Below are 16,193 nucleotides of genomic sequence, written 5' to 3' on the forward strand. Positions count from 1 at the left end.
TTCCCAGGTATCTGATATTCCCTGACTCCAATTGTGTAATAAGCAAATTGACAAATGAGAAATTAATTGGTAGAACTGTGGATTTTAACCAGTTTATAGAGTAATCTGAAACTCTGGAAAAAGAGTTTATCAGTTCTATTGCTTGGGAGAGAGAGGATTGAGAATTCTGGAGAAAGAGTAAAACATCATCTGCATAAAGACTGATCTTATGTTCTATTTTCTTACACTTTATCCCTTTAATATCTGTTGTTTGCCTAATTGCTGCTGCTAGTGGTTCAATAAAGATAGCAAATAGTGAGGGGGAGAGTGGGCATCCCTGCCTGGTCCCCCTCTGAAGACAGGAGCTAGCTGACATTTGGTCGTTCGTCCTGACACGTGCTGTTGGTGAACTGTATAATGTTTGTAGCCAGTTTATGAAGAAGTTCCCAAAACCAAATTTATGTAAAGTTGCAAATAAGAACTTCCAGTTAACTCTATCAAAAGCTTTTTCTGCAACTAGAGATAATATACTAGTTTCTATGTTTCTACTGTAAGAGAAATCTATCAAATTAAGTAATCTACGTGAATTTGTGGGTGATTGTCTACCCTTAATGAAACCAGTTTGGTCAGGGTGTATTATGAAGGGGGTTACCTTCTCTAATCTTTTGGCCAGGGCTTTACAAATTATTTTGAGATCAACATTAATAAGAGAAATTGGGCGATAGCTGGTAGGAAATGCCGGGTCTTTTCCTGGTTTTAACAAGAGACTAATATTGGCTGAATTCATGTTTGGCTGTAATCTGCTGCTCTCTTCGATTTCCCTCACCATTCTGAAAAATATTGGAGCCAGAATGATCCAGAATTCTTTGTAGAATTCTACTGGGAACCCGTCTGGACCTGGAGCTTTCCTATTCGTCATGGATTTAAGGGCTTCCTGGAGCTCCGCTGATGTTAGTGGCGAGTCCAGGACTGTAACTTGGCTGTCTGATAATTTAGGAAGTGTTATCCTGTCAAGGAACTCATTGATCTCATTATCTGATGGGTTTATCTGTGGTGAGTACAACGTTTGGTAAAAGTCTCTAAAGGTGTTGTTTATTCTTTCAGGGTCATATAATATATTCCCGGTTGAGTCTTTAACAGCAGATATGGTAGTTTTCTCTTTATTTATTTTTAATTGGCTAGCTAAGAATTTACCTGATTTATTACTATGTTCAAAGTTTTCTATTCGTAGTCTTTGTGCTAAAGATTGTGTCTTTTTGTCAATAATTCCATTAAGTTCTAATTTAGCTTTACGTAATTTGCTCATTAACTCTTCTTCTGTGGACGCCTCTAAAGACTTGATGATTTCTTCTAACTCCTGAATACGTTTGTTTTCCGTTTTTTTCTTATGTGATGAGAAAGAGATTATTTTACCTCTCATCACTGCCTTTCCTGCCTCCCAAAGAATAGATGCTGATGTTCCAGGCAGGTCATTATGTTCTAAATATAAACCCCACTCCTTTTTAAAAAATTCTATAAAACCTTCGTCTTTAAGCAGTGATGTATTAAACCTCTAGTTTTTGCTTGGTGGGATTGTCTTTTTATTTACCAGAGTTAAAGAAACTGGAGCATGGTCGCTGACAACTATGGGGTGTATCTCAGTGTCTGAAATGTCAGCCAACAATGAGCTGCTGACTAGAAAATAATCCAAACGTGAATGAGAGTGATGGACGTGCGAAAAAAAAGTATACTCTCTACGGTTAGGGTGAAGAGATCGCCATGCATCACAAAGCCCATAATCACTCATGTACTGTTTAACAATGTTAGTGGATTGCCAATTGCGCTGAGTCCCAGCTGTACTGAGCCAGTCTGTTAAGGAATTCATCCTTCGTCTTCGTCTTCCTCCGCTTATCCGGGTCCGGGTCGCGGGGGCAGCATCCCAATTAGGGAGCTCCAGGCCGTCCTCTCCCCGGCCTTGTCCACCAGCTCCTCCGGCAGGACCCCAAGGCGTTCCCGGACCAGATTGGAGATGTAACCTCTCCAACGTGTCCTGGGTCGACCCGGGGGCCTTCTGCCGGCAGGACATGCCCGAAACACCTCCCCGGGGAGGCGTCCAGGAGGCATCCTGACCAGATGCCCAAACCACCTCAACTGGCTCCTTTCGATCCGGAGGAGCAGCGGTTCTACTCCGAGTCCCTCCCGAATGTCCGAGCTCCTCACCCTATCTCTAAGGCTGAGCCCGGCCACCCTACGGAGGAAACTCATTTCGGCCGCTTGTATCCGCGATCTCGTTCTTTCGGTCATTACCCAAAGCTCATGACCATAGGTGAGGATTGGGACGTAGATCGACCGGTAAATCGAGAGCCTGGCTTTCTGGCTCAGCTCCCTCTTCCCCACGACAGATCGGCTCAGCGTCCGCATCACTGCAGACGCCGAACCAATCCGCCTGTCGATCTCCCGATCCCTCCTACCCTCACTCGTGAACAAGACCCCGAGATACTTAAACTCCTCCACTTGAGGTAGGACCTCTCCCCCGAGATAAGGAACCTAACTATGTTAGTGGATTGCCAATTGCGCTGAGTCCCAGCTGTACTGAGCCAGTCTGTTAAGGAATTCATCCAAAAATTAAAATCACCTCCAAGTATAAGTGGACAGTCCAAGTGTTCGGAGAGTACAGAGAAAAAATTATGAAAGATTGGAGGGTCATCAATATTTGGACAGTATATACTGACGATACATAAGCGTTGGTTCTGTACAGATAATTTTAACATTATAAATCTACCCTCTGGATCAGAAACTGTGTCCAATACTGTGAAATTGATGTTTTTGTGTATTAAAATAGCTACACCTCTTTGCCTAGAGTTATAGCAGGCAGAGAACATGCTGGGAAACTCAGGTGTTTTAAGTTCATCTGCGGATGTGGCAGATCTATGAGTCTCTTGTAACAATATTACGTCTGCTTGCACTCTCTTTAACTGATCAAAAATTTTTAATCTCTTTTCTATGGAGCCAGCCCCATGTACGTTCCATGAGACAAACCTTAGTGCACCCATAGATGTGTGTGTGAGTAGCTAAAATATGACGCCTTCATGTGAATAAGATGGAATAAGTATATAAATGTATAAATAGTATGTTAATAAATAACAAAAAAGTAAATAATAATAATAATAATAATAATAAAGATCCAACAGTGTTTGTGGTTGTATTATTTGACGCATAAATTATGATATTGTGCTGTGAATTTAATATATATATATGTGTGTGTGTGTGTGTGTGTGTGTGTGCGTGTGTGTGTGTGCGCGTGCGTGTGCGTGTGCATGTGCGTGCATTTGTGTGTGTGTGTGCGTGCATTTGTGTGTGTGTGTGCGTGCGTGTGTGTGTCGAGTCTGACGCAGTGTTGGAAAGTTGTGTGGTTGTGCCATACAGGTGTAAAGGTAAAGAAGCAGGTAAAAAGGAAGGGAAGGTACAGATATAGGTTAAAAAAGAAGTAAGAACTAAAAAGAAAAGGTAATAGGGGTGTGGGGTGGTGATTAACAGGTGATCTTATCATCTACAAAACGGATTTAGCAGCTGTTTAATCCTGACGTGATCAAACCCAGTGAATCCTGATGAGAATAATAAATGTCTGACCTGATGTTGGGCTAAAACAGCCATTCAGTCACTCCTCGCTCCTTGTAAAGTTTATTGTCCACATAAAGCTTATCCACCGAGATGACAGCTCTCTTCCCATCCTGGATAAACTTTTTATGCAGCGGAAAGAGGACCCTGCGCCGATCAAGAATCTCCTTCGGGAACTGATCATTCACGCTGAAATCTTTCCCTTTGAGCTCTCTTCCGTGACTTTTAACAAGATCCTTCTGCTTAAAATGTTCAAATTTAGCCACGATGGGACGAGGTCTTCTGCTGTCTCCTCTTTTAGCTCCAAGGCGATGTACCCGGTGAAATGTGATGTTTTTAACTTTTTCTTCGGGTATCTTCATTTCTGTCTGAAGAAAGTTCTTTATTGTTTTCTCGCAGTTCTCTGCCCCTCCCGTCTGCTCCGGCAGACCTGCGAACACCAAATTATCCCTCATGCTGCGGGCCTGAAGGTCCAAAACCGTCTCCTTCAGAGTTTTGTTGTCCAGGGTGATCCGCGTCATTCCCTCTTCCAGGAAGAGATGGACTTCCGCAGAGACGCGTTCTCAGCAGCGAGCCGTTCAACCTGCTCCTGACTGAACTCCAGAGATGTTCGGAGGTTCTGAAACTCCTGGTGAAGAACCTCGAGCAGATGAAGTCGCCCCTCAAATCCCAGAAGCCGTTTATCTATAGAATCTAATAATTCTAATACGTCTTTCCGGAGAGATGAGGCCTCAGGCGAGTCCTGAGGACGGCTCCTCTTGGTCCCAGCAGGTGTTTCAGCCTCAGCTGCTGATTTCTTCGGACCCATGACGAATAACTCGAAAACTTCGTCAATATAATTTAGTAAACTTTCTGAATTCTCTTCACTTACCTCCAGATTGAGTGAGTTATACTTACCAGATTATTTTTTGCGTTGTCAGTAAATAAATTAGGCGAAAATGTGTCTTAATTGTTTGTGGATGTTTGTTAACGAGCTGCCATCAGCTTCAAACGCTGCCGTGTTCAGCTGCTTTTTAAAGGAGACCACTGAGTCCACTGATCTCAGGCTCAGGGGGAGAGAGTTACAGAGTCTGGGGGCCACAGCAGCAAATGATCTGTCACCTTTGGTCTTTAGCCTGGTGCGTTGCGTTCCTCTAAATCTGAGACTCCAAAGTCCCCAGAGTCCGCTTCCTCACTGGAAGATGTGTCTGTGGGATTGAGGAGGTCTTCGAAGTATTCTGTCCACCGATCCACAACGTTCCGAATAGAGGTCAGCAGCACACCGTCCCCACTCTAAACAGTGCTGGTAGCACACTGATTTACCCTCCTGATGCACTGGATGGTGGACCAGAATCTTCTCAAAGACGTACAGAAGTCTTGCTCCATGGTCTCACCGAACTCCTCCCATGCCAGGGTTTTTGCCTTGGTGACGCGTTCTGCTTGGACTGCTGGTACCCGTCAGCTGCCTCTGGAGTCCCACAGGCCAAAAACACCTGATAGGACTCTTTCTTCAGCTTGACAGCATCCCTAACCGCCGGTGTCCACCAGCAGGTTCGGGAGTTGCCACCACGACAGGCACCAACAATCCTGCGACCACAGCTCCGGTCGGCCGCCTCAACAATGGAGGCACGGAAAAGGGTCCATTCAGACTCAATGTCCCCCGCCTCCCCCGGAACATTTTGGAAGTTCTGTCAGAGGTGGGAATTGAAGCTCCTTCTGGCAGAAGACTCTGCCAGACGTTCCCAGCAGACCCTCGCGATACGTTTGGGCCTGCCTGGTCTGACCAGCATCCTCCCCCACCATCTGAGCCAACTCACCACCAGGTAGTGGTCAGTTGACAGCTCCGCCCCTCTCTTCAGCCGAATGTCCAAGACATGCGGCCGCAGGTCAGATGAAACAACAACAAAGTTGATCATTGAGCTGCGGCCTAAGGTATCCTGGTGCCAAGAGCACATATGGACACCTTTATGTCTGAACATAGTGTTCATTATGGACAATCCATGGCTGGCACAGAAGTCCAATAACAAAACACCACTCGAATTCAGATCAGGGGGTCGTTCCTCCCAACCACATCTCTCCAGGTCCCACTGTCGTTGCCCATGTGAGCGTTAAAGTCCCCCAGCAGAACGAGGGAGTCACTGGAAGGAGCGCTCTCCAGAACCCCCTCCTTTAAAAATAAAGAAAACAAAAATGTGTCACCACAGAACAGCCCACAGATATCAGGTACGGACAACAGAGTGTAAGAAAAACACTCTGACAGGCCTGGCTGAGTCTTAGTTTCCACAAATGATGGTGATGTGTTCATTTTAGCAGGTTTTGTGGTTGGATGTCCTTATTTGGAGAAGTATTTCTGATGTGAAACTATATCAGTTATGTAAAGAACAGGCTCGTTCCATGAGGGGATTTATTAGGTTGTTTTATGATGTAACAAACAAACAGGAGATTGCACAAACCCACAGAAAATACCCGCTGTTTCCTCCTAGTGGTGACTATATATTAATGCTTGTCTATGACGCGCTTCTATACCAGAGGAGACACTGGACAGTTTTGTTCTGGCAGAAGCTGAGACTCTTGATAAAGTTTTCTCCTCAGTGAGACCCTCCACGTGGGTTCTGGACCCAATTCCAACTTTGTTTTTTTGAACAATTCTTTAAGTGATGAAATTTTAACCCTGATGAATTGCTTCCTTCAGATGGGGGGGGGGGGGGGGGGGGGTGGTCCTTCCTGCTGCCTTTAAACAGGTGGTGGTGAGAACCCTGTTGAAGAAGAGCAATTTAGATTTTAATTATTTAAACAATTATTGACCGGTATCCAACTAACCATTTTTAAGCAAAATTTTAGAAAAGTTGGTTTTAAATCAACTAAATGATTTTATAAACACTCATAATGTCCTAGAGAATTTTCAGTCTGGTTTTAGGGTGAACCACAGCACCGAGACGGCCTTTCTGAAGATTTTAAATGATTTTAGAGTAAATTATGATAAACGGAAGGTGACAGTGTGGGTTCTACTTGATCTAAGTGCTGCCTTCGATACAGTAGACCACACTGTTCTTTTAACTCGTTTAAAGCAGATCGGCCTCACTGGTGCTGTACGTAGATGGTTCACATCCTACCTCACAGACAGGACTTTTTTGGTGAGTTTGGATACCTGTTCCTCGAGGGTCCATGGGGTTACATGTGGTGTGCCCCAGAGTTCTATTTTAGGCCCAGTTCTTTTTAGCCTTTATATGCTCTCTCTTGGCAGGGTCATCAGGAGACACGGGGTCAACTTTCACAGTTACGCTGATGATACACAGTTGTACATCTCCATGCCTCCTGATGACTCTCGGCCAATGGATGCACTTTTTAATTGCATTTTAGACATTAAATCCTGGATGACAGAAAACGTTCTCCAGCTCAACCAGGACAAAACTCACCACCAGGTAGTGGTCAGTTGACAGCTCCGCCCCTCTCTTCACCCGAATGTCCAAGACATGCGGCCGCAGGTCAGAGAAACAACAACAAAGTTGATCATTGAGCTGCGGCCTAAGGTATCCTTTTAGTCATTGGTCCTGAGGCCCAGAGAGAGAAGCTTTTACCAAAATTACAATCTCTGTCTTTTAATCCATCTAATCAAGTGAAGAACCTGGGTGATGTGATTTTTGACTCTGAGCTGACTTTTATCCCACACATTAAAAACATCACTAAAATAGGTTTTTATCATCTAAAGAACATTGCCAGAGTCCACCCCATTCTCTCTCGGGCCAATACGGAGATGCTGATGCATGCTTTTATCACCAGTAGAATAGACTGTAATGTCCTGCTTTCTGGTCTTCCCAAAAAGAGCATCTCAGGTTTACAACTTCTACAAAATTCAGCAGCACGTGTCCTGATGAAGACCAGGATGCAGGAGCACATGACACAAGTTTTAGAATCATTGCATTGGCTCCCCGTATGTTTTAGGATCAATTGTAAGGTTTTTCTAATGGTTTTTAAGTGTCTTAACGGTCTTGGGCCTTCTTATGTCTCAGAACTGCTTTTACCATATGAACCCTCACGGCCTCTGCGCTCCTCTGGCAGGCGTCTCCTAGTCATCCATAAAGTCAGGACACACACTCACGGCGAGGCGTCCTTCCAGTATTATGGCACTGAGGTCCTCTGGAACGAGCTGCCAGAGGACCTCAGGGCCACAGAGAATGTTCACGTTTTTAAGTCCAGGCTCAAGACCCATCTTTTAGGTTAGCTTTTATCTAATTATTTACTATAGTTTTATTTCTCATTTTATGTGAATATATTTTATTACTGGCTTAGCATGTTTTATGATATTTTAGCACGGTTTCATTATTTAAATATATTATTTTATGGTCCATATGACTTTATTTATAATTTATTTTCTTACTTTTATCATTTATATTAGCTCTTTTATTTTCATATTTTTACTCATTTTAATCCAGTGTTTTCTCTGTGGGGGCCCTCTGCCCTGGGGGTGGTGGTCAACTGTTGCTTAGTGGGTGCTCTACAGGTAGTGTTTTAGTGGAGGTGGGGGTGGGGTCTATGCTCTCCCTCCTCTGAGCACCCTGACTTAGTTGCTGTGGAAGACCTGATGCTGCCGGGGCAGACGGCTCCTCTGATGGTGTTTCCTTGCCGTACCTTACTTGGCTCATCTGGACTCAGCCGAATATAAATTTTCACTGATGTGATTGTGGGTGTGTGTGAGTGTGAGTGTGTGCATACTATGTTTTGAAACTGTTTTAGTTATGTAAAGCACTTTGCTTGAAAAGCGCTTCATAAATAAAATCTAATTGATTCTCCACAAGTTACAGAGGCGACGTGCTTCTCCCAGAGCTTCTTAAACTTTCATGTATGCCGTTTTTCTCCTTAGGCTGGTAATCTGTGGAGGAAATCACACTCTATATTAGGGTTCTACAACCTCCCCAAGGCGCTTCACAACACAATCAGCCATTCACACAAAAGCTAATCCTATCTGGCGCAGCGAGCCGCTTCTGGGACGTGCCTGAAAGGCCAATGGTGCAGCCAGTTTGGATCAACACTACAGACCAGTGATCCCATCTTCCTTCCTGGAGGGCCAGTATCCAGCATGTTTTAGAGGTTTCCCCTAATACAACACACTTGTTCAGCAGCTCAGCAGGACCCTATAAAAGCCTGTTAATCACCTGCTGATTAAAATCGGGTGTTTTGATGCAGGGAAAACAGTAAAACATGCTGGTCTTCATGAAAGAGAACTGGGGATCATTGCTATCTGCCTTATACTTACGGCCTGTGATGCTTTGAATGAAAGATGTGAGGATCTTCCGGTCCATGACCGTTTAAATTGAGACGATGAAATCCCTCCATGCAAATCCTCTTTTTATGGTGAAAATATATGTAACTCTCATATAAGCTCTTTTATTATTCATTGTTACATGCTACTCTTTTCATTATGGGATCATGTTATAATATCAAAGGCCTCTCTGTGTTTCTCTCCTGCACAAGCTCTAAAACAGCTGCAGGAACTCCAAAAGGGAGTGAGACATTGCAGTCTCTTCTTGTACCGGTTACCAAGGATGCTTCTGCTCATCTTAGAATTACAAGTTCTTGTGACATGTTAGTTCCTGCCTAACAAGGCAATATATATATATATTTACCTTATAAGCTCATTTTATTATTCTATGCTATGGAAACTCGCTCAGATACTCAAGGCCTCTACACAAAGGTTAATAGCTGTATATCTTCTCCTGCACCAGAGAAGGGAGTGTGCACATTCCATCTCCACTCAGTGCCTCTCGGTACCAGTGAATGTATCTTCTCCTGTCATGAATATATCAGGATGTTCCTGGTAATCTCAAGGATGCATGTTCTAGTGATGAATTAACTGTCCACTAACAAGGCTGTTATTCTTTACCTGTCATGATCATTGACGTATGTACATGGCAAACTGCGTATGTTACATTCCTGTACTCTTCAATAAAAATCAGCCGTTTCAGCAGAACGGGGAGAGTCTGTCCGAAGCAACTGACGGGAGCAGGTCGCGGGACCTGCTGTATGTTGCAAAGGCTCTCCCCCTCATGAGCGGTGAAAACAGTGACTGGACTTCTGATCATTTGTCTCCACATTCTGCCAACTCAAAAGGTGTTTAACTCCATCTTCTCCGTACCCGTGCTTGGTCTAACAGAAGAAAGACCAACAAATTTGGCGTCACGAACAGGATTTTTTCTTTTTGAAGAAAAAGGAGTTTTTGGAGGACATTTTGACCAACCGACCCAGTGAACGATCTTGGCACAGAACACCGCGGTGGAAAACAAGGTGAGCAGAACCTTATTTCTAAAAACTGCTCATTGGATTTATCCAAAGCCTTTGTGTCCAGAATCATAGTAGCTGTGGTCCTAAAAATAATAGTTGGAGAAGAAAGTGGAGACAAGTGCAGAAGAGATAAGAGATTTTTGTAATGGTTTAATGGTGAAATAAGATAAGGATTTTACAATGGTTTAATGATAAATGAGATAAGGAAATAGTACAGAAGAAGGGTTGGAGGCCCAGGGTTATTAGAGAAGCCCTAAATTCCATTTTCCAGGTCGTGGCTGACCACACTATTTGCTGACGAGCGAATAGAAAATATAACGAGGTTATATTAAGCTAGGGTAGGGCCTTAGGGGTGGGAACCCTAAAATACTGCAGGTCAAGGACCTGGTTTAGGTTAAGGCCCTGGGAGGCTAAAGAGAGCTCCCTAAAGTTTAAAGTACAGGTCGAGGACCTGGTATGGGTTAAGGGCCTGGGAGGCTAAAGAGAGCTCCCTAAATTCGAAAGGTCGAGGACCTTTGCATGAGATGAGAAAAATGTTCTAAGGTAACTGTTTTTGCATAAAATGAGCAATGTTTAAAATATGACAAGCAGCCCAGTTGAAGCCACGAGAAATAAGGTTTTATTGAGAAAGTCAGCAGAAAAGGCGATGAAGGAAAAAGGGGTAGATGTTACCAGTAGAGGTAACTGGAGCAAGATTTGGGAAGTGAAGGCTGCAGAATCGAGAGAAAAAGGCACAGCTGTAGACAAGCTTCACTGTGTGTGTAAGCTGAGTTCAGCCTGTGTGTGTGAGGCGCAGCAAGAGGCTGCTTACGGCTCTGGATTGAAAGTGCAGCACTAGGAGAGTGCAGAATGCAGAGCAGAGTTTTGGGAGCTCCGTGTGTGTGTGTGTGTGTACAGCGCTGGATGGTGTGTGTGAAGGCCTGATGCGGTACCAGAAAATAAATAAATAAGATAAATAAGAGCTTTAAAAAGTTGCAACTCGTATATGTAAATTACGCTGCAGTGCTAAAATTAATGTTTGGAGCTACGCAAAATTCAAATTCTGCAACCCTGTTCTGATCAGTCTTTGAACAGAACACCATAAGTTAATAAATAAAAGGTTTTTAAAGTAACATATGTGTATGTATGTGTGTATGTATGTATATGTGTATACATATATATACATATGTAGTGTACAAGCGTGATAATCATTTGTGTGCGGGGCAGCATGTGAGGGACCCCGATCTGGGGGTTAAGTGGCCTGGAGATAAAAAAAAAAAAAACAATAAGAAATGCAAGTAAGGTTGTATATGACAGCTTTATTTCAGAAATATATGGATATACATATACATAAAGTCATATAGCTGCTAAACAGTAAAATCAAAACAGATCTGCAGAAAATAAATATATAAACTATTCCTCAGAGCGCTCTCAAAAAAAAATTGCAATTGGATTTGCTCTAATGTTACATAAGGCCTGCTTAAAAGCATAGTAAGCATTAAATTCTGAAAATAACCAGTGCAGTGTTAAATAAATTCTGTGCTTAAAATATTATATATATATATATATAGAGAGAGAGAGAGAGAATAAATAAGTGACGGACTGACTTACTTTAAAAAAAAAAAAAAAAAAAGACTGTGACAAACAAAGAATGTCTCTGTGCCTTGTGAATGAGTGGATGCGTGTCTTCTTGCATGAGAAGTAAATGCTGCTTTCGCTGGATTTTCTCCTGAATGACTCAGTTTTTAATAGAGGGATCAGCTGCTTGAGAAACGGTGCGGTCCATGTTTTTGCTAGACGGTTATTTAGTTCAAGAGACTGTGGAAACAATAGAAAAAGAATTTATCGTTAGTGTGATGACAAGTAAATCCTTTAAAATACAAAAGTTGCATGGTTGTGGTTATAAAGGAAGTATTTTGTCTGATTATGGGCCGTGGAGTCAGCTGGACTCCCTCGCTCTCTCTGTTTTTCTGTGTAACATGCAGTTTTAAGCAATTTGTGACTTTAGAAAGGATATTTTTCGGTGTTTTGGACGTACCTTAAGGCTTCTGGTTAGGGTATTCAGGAGATCCTTCCTCTCGGACAGATCTAGTGAGAATGACTGGAGTTTCAGCCTGGGGACCTGACTCCACCCACTTTTACACACAAGAATCCCATAGTCTAAAAATAGCACAGGGTGCTGCGAAAAGCAGCTCTGAACTTCTCAGGATCATCTTTATGAAAACCATAAAATTAACAAATAATCAGTCAAGAAACAAAATATTTGTTAAATCTTGCTATAAAACAAAATCCAATAATTGTCTTGCCTCAACTTTAAGGACCATTAACGTTAATGGCTGGATTTTGGGACGCTGAATAATGAAAAAACAGATAAACTAAGTATTATTTCCTGTAACCTGGCTAGAAACTGTACCAGGCTGTTTTGAGTTAAAAACTGGTAGTTATTTTCCTAAAATAAAAATAGATAAATAAAAAATGAAAGGAGGGATCTTGCATTTGGGATAGATTGTGCTTAATGTTTAAAACCTGTGTAGAACTGATTTGATGATTCAGAACAAATTGTGCATAGGAAGTAGTTCAGATTTATTTTTGAGTCAATAAAGTCGACTAATTATTAGAAACCATCGTTGATTTTGATTTGTAAAAGAGAAAGTTCTGTCATTTCAACCCAATCAACATATTTAAGGAAAACGTTTGCTGTGCATTGTGGTGGGCATGAACTTTACTGGGTGGGCCTGTCACAACCAGCTGCAAAGAATGTTTGGGTCTGACTTCTATACAAAGAGAACCTGGAAGCCCTCACCAAAAACTGTGACTTATAACATCAAGACGGGGAGCACTACAAGATGGACAAAGAGGCAGAAACTTATTTGCCCTGCTGCTGATGAAACAAAGTACAAAAGGGGGAGCATGTGTGCTAACATGTGAACTTTAATCAATGACGGTGGTCATCCTGGACTTACAAAGAGAGGCTCAAAAGAGACTGTTTCCTATGGTTACACCCAGTAAAAGAGTGCTTGCTGCAGTCAGGTAATGAACAAGGCTTTTTGGCAACAACCAGTTGAATTGATGAAATGTCAGAACTGTGGAAAATTTACTAAACTACTGTAGAACATAGTTAACTGAGAAAGTTAGCCTAAAAAAAAAAGATAATAATAATATCAATAAATAAATAAATAATAGGATTAGTAACCTGGATTTCAGCCCAACTCACCATTGGACGTCAATATAATCTTTATTGTTTTAGGATTCTCAGCTGCAGCGGACATGCAGTAAAGCCTTATTTTCTTTTCAAAACGGAATACATCAGCGTTATCACTTATTTTCATTGGTTAAGGAAACGGTGTCTATTTATAAGTCTAGGAGAACGCTTTAGGCTTCAACAGTTCTCTCCTTCGAGCAAACATGCGCAAATTTCCGGACAGTTTATAGTAACGTTCCATCCCATTCCATTCATTGCATAAAAATAAACATTAAATGAATAATTTGGCATTCAGCTGACTAAATGATTCATGGAACATCTCATCCGAGACAACAGTGTTGTTTCAGCTCCGTTGAGTTTCCCAACAGATCTAGCCAAACCTAGCTGATCCTATATTTTTCTATCAGCTGTAAGTTCTAACGTAGAAAATAATGTTACAAAAATATTGAATAATGGTACCCCTCATTCGATAAAAATTATGTTCACATTTTTATCCTGTGAAATCTTTAACATAATATTTTTAATTGGCCTTTTTGACGACAATTGGCTAAAAAAAGTCTTTAAGATTATCATCACAGGATGGCATGATAAATAAGTAAATAACATAAATAAATAAATAGACAAAAATAAGAGAGAAAAAGCAAAATTAATTAAATGAAACGTAATAGTAATAAAACGTTAAATTGATCTAAAATCTGTCATTCAGCGCCACTGGAAAAAGGAAGAGGATAGGGGAGTATTTCTTAGCACAAATCACGTTATTGATTTAGCAATGCAGCTTAATTTCAGATGCTTTAAGGATGATACTAACTTGTGTTATAGATGGAGAAGTAGCATAGAAACACACTTCTAGATGTGGAGATAAGGAAAAAACTGCTGATTACCAATACTATGTACAAACAAACCTGTAACTGCAGTTTCGTTATTTATGAATTAACCTTAAGTAGTGAATTAATTCTTAGGATTTCTTGTGCGAGTAGTGTTCTTAAAAAAGAAAGAAAGAAAGAAAGAAGGTAAGAAAGACAGGTAGTTTAGGTAAGGGACAACCTGAAACTATTTGGTTGAATTGATAGTAAAAGTGGTTGTCCTAATTTCTAATTGGAGAGATCACACCGCAACATGAGTTTAGAACGGCAGTTATGGGAAGTTTTGTTGGATTAATTTGATTACACGCTTTAGGTCTTATTTTTTTCTTTCCACTGATTTAGCGTTAGGTTAAGTGTTTTCACACTTTCGCTTCAGTCTGACATTTGCTTGGTGTGTGAGGGCACAGAGACGTGTATGGACCGTGTGTTTGACTGTGTTTGTCTTGTTTGTTTATGCCCTTGTTACTAGCCAATCCTAACATCTATTTGGGAGGGGAACCCTCTGATGACAGTGATGACTCTCATGATGAAGAAGATGATGTTAGAGTGTGAGAATGTTCAGTGATTTATGTAACAATCCCTTCACCTGTTCATTTCTATGAGTTTTTTGATTGTGTTGTTTTTATTTTTTTGATCATTGATGTCCTAGGCATGCCCACTCTGTGCCAAAAGGTGTTCGCCCCAAAATGGGGGGACATGGGGGAATTTTCCCTATTAACGTACGACAATTAGGGTTTTTCGCCCTCATACGGTGAGCATGCGATCCATTCATGTTGTAACATGTTCAGTTAAAAATATGATCATGTTTTTTGTATTACTTTACTGCTGGAAATATGAGAAGCTGTAATCTGATTGATTGTTTGTATTTGTATTTTAAAACTTTGCTTATTGGATTCTTTTTGATGGAATTTGGTGTTATTGTTTTGATTTCTTATATCTTTATTGAACTCTTAAAAGAGTTCAAAAGGGGAATTGAAAATATATGTAACTCTCATATAAGCTCTTTTATTATTCATTGTTATATGATACTTTTTTCATTATGGAATCATGTTATAATATCAAAGGCCTCTCTGTGCTTCTCTCCTGCATGAGCTCTAAACAGCTGCAGGAACTCCAAAAGGGAGTGAAAGTGTTCCTTCCTTCAGTTCCTCAATACAAGAACAACTGTCTTTGTTAGCAAAGGATGTTGCAGGATGTGTCCTGGTCATCTCAAGGTTGCATGTCCTTGGGATGAATTGGTCTTTCATTAACAAGGCTATTAGCTGATGTGCGTCTATAGGTGCAGATGGCAGAATTACGTGTGTGTATGGCAAACTGCGTATGTTACATTCCTGTGCTTTTCAATAAAAATCAGCCGTTTCAGCAGAACGGCGAGAGTCTGTCCGAAGCAACTGACGGGAGCAGGTCGCGGGACCTGCTGTATGTTGCAAAGGCTCTCCCCCTCATGAGCGGTGAAAACAGTGACTGGACTTCTGATCATTTGTCTCCACATTCTGCCAACTCAAAAGGTGTTTAACTCCATCTTCTCCGTACCCGTGCTTGGTCTAACAGAAGAAAGACCAACATAAGCCAGTTTTGTGACAGGTGAGCAAGACAGTAACATGATGCTACTTTATCAGCATAAGGCTTTGTGGCTGCAGGTGATTTCTGATGTTTTTAGACAAATTACAGTTATTATTTTGCACTAAGCTTACTAACAAGCTAATGTTATTGTTTATACATCATGTAAGAACATCCAATTTCAAGTCACTGACATCATTTGTGAAACCAATTTCATTACAGGACAGGCATCACAACAATGTAAATAAGAACATAAATATCAATGTTTAGTTCAAAAATGCATCAAAATAAAATCATAATATCAACAAGACCAACAGGGTAATAGTCATTTTTATCATTACTGTCATTGATTTTCAGGAATTCACATTGGAAGGAGTGATGGAAGACAGTTCAGATGGAGAGTGCCAGAGCCTGCCACAGACTTTGATGTGTCGTGGGAAAGTTTGAGACCAGGGGCTAAAGGAAAGGGGAGAGGAAAAGGTCGCTCAGAGGGTCGGGGAAGGACACGCTCAAGGGGTGAGGGCAGCAGGTTGAGGTCCAGAGCTCCTTCAAGAGGACCAGGGCGCCGGGGTAGGCAGCGAACAGCTTTCAGAGAAGAGGACCGAGACCGGCTTGCACAGCTGAGAGCTGCCAGTATAGCTGAGATGCAGGTTGGTTGTAGCCATTTGTGTAAAAAAATAAAATAAAATAATAGATGCCAAAAACGAAAACATCACTCACTGGAGATATGAATCTAGTCATGTAAACATATG

At 41.6% G+C, this 16,193-nt stretch overlaps 1 long non-coding RNA gene across 1 annotated transcript in view; it reads left to right on the forward strand.

Annotated features, from left to right (window-relative positions):
• LOC139071739 (uncharacterized) overlaps positions 1-15,345 on the forward strand; it is a 111,717-nt gene extending 96,372 nt beyond the window's left edge. Inside the window, exon 2 of the long non-coding RNA XR_011521557.1 lies at positions 14,026-15,345. This is a non-coding gene — a long non-coding RNA (uncharacterized lncRNA). The remainder of the gene's footprint in view (positions 1-14,025) is intronic.
• Positions 15,346-16,193: the final 848 nt, after the last annotated feature.

This window comes from Nothobranchius furzeri, chromosome 9 (assembly GCF_043380555.1).
Source record: "Nothobranchius furzeri strain GRZ-AD chromosome 9, NfurGRZ-RIMD1, whole genome shotgun sequence".
NCBI classification, from domain to species: Eukaryota; Metazoa; Chordata; class Actinopteri; order Cyprinodontiformes; family Nothobranchiidae; genus Nothobranchius; species Nothobranchius furzeri.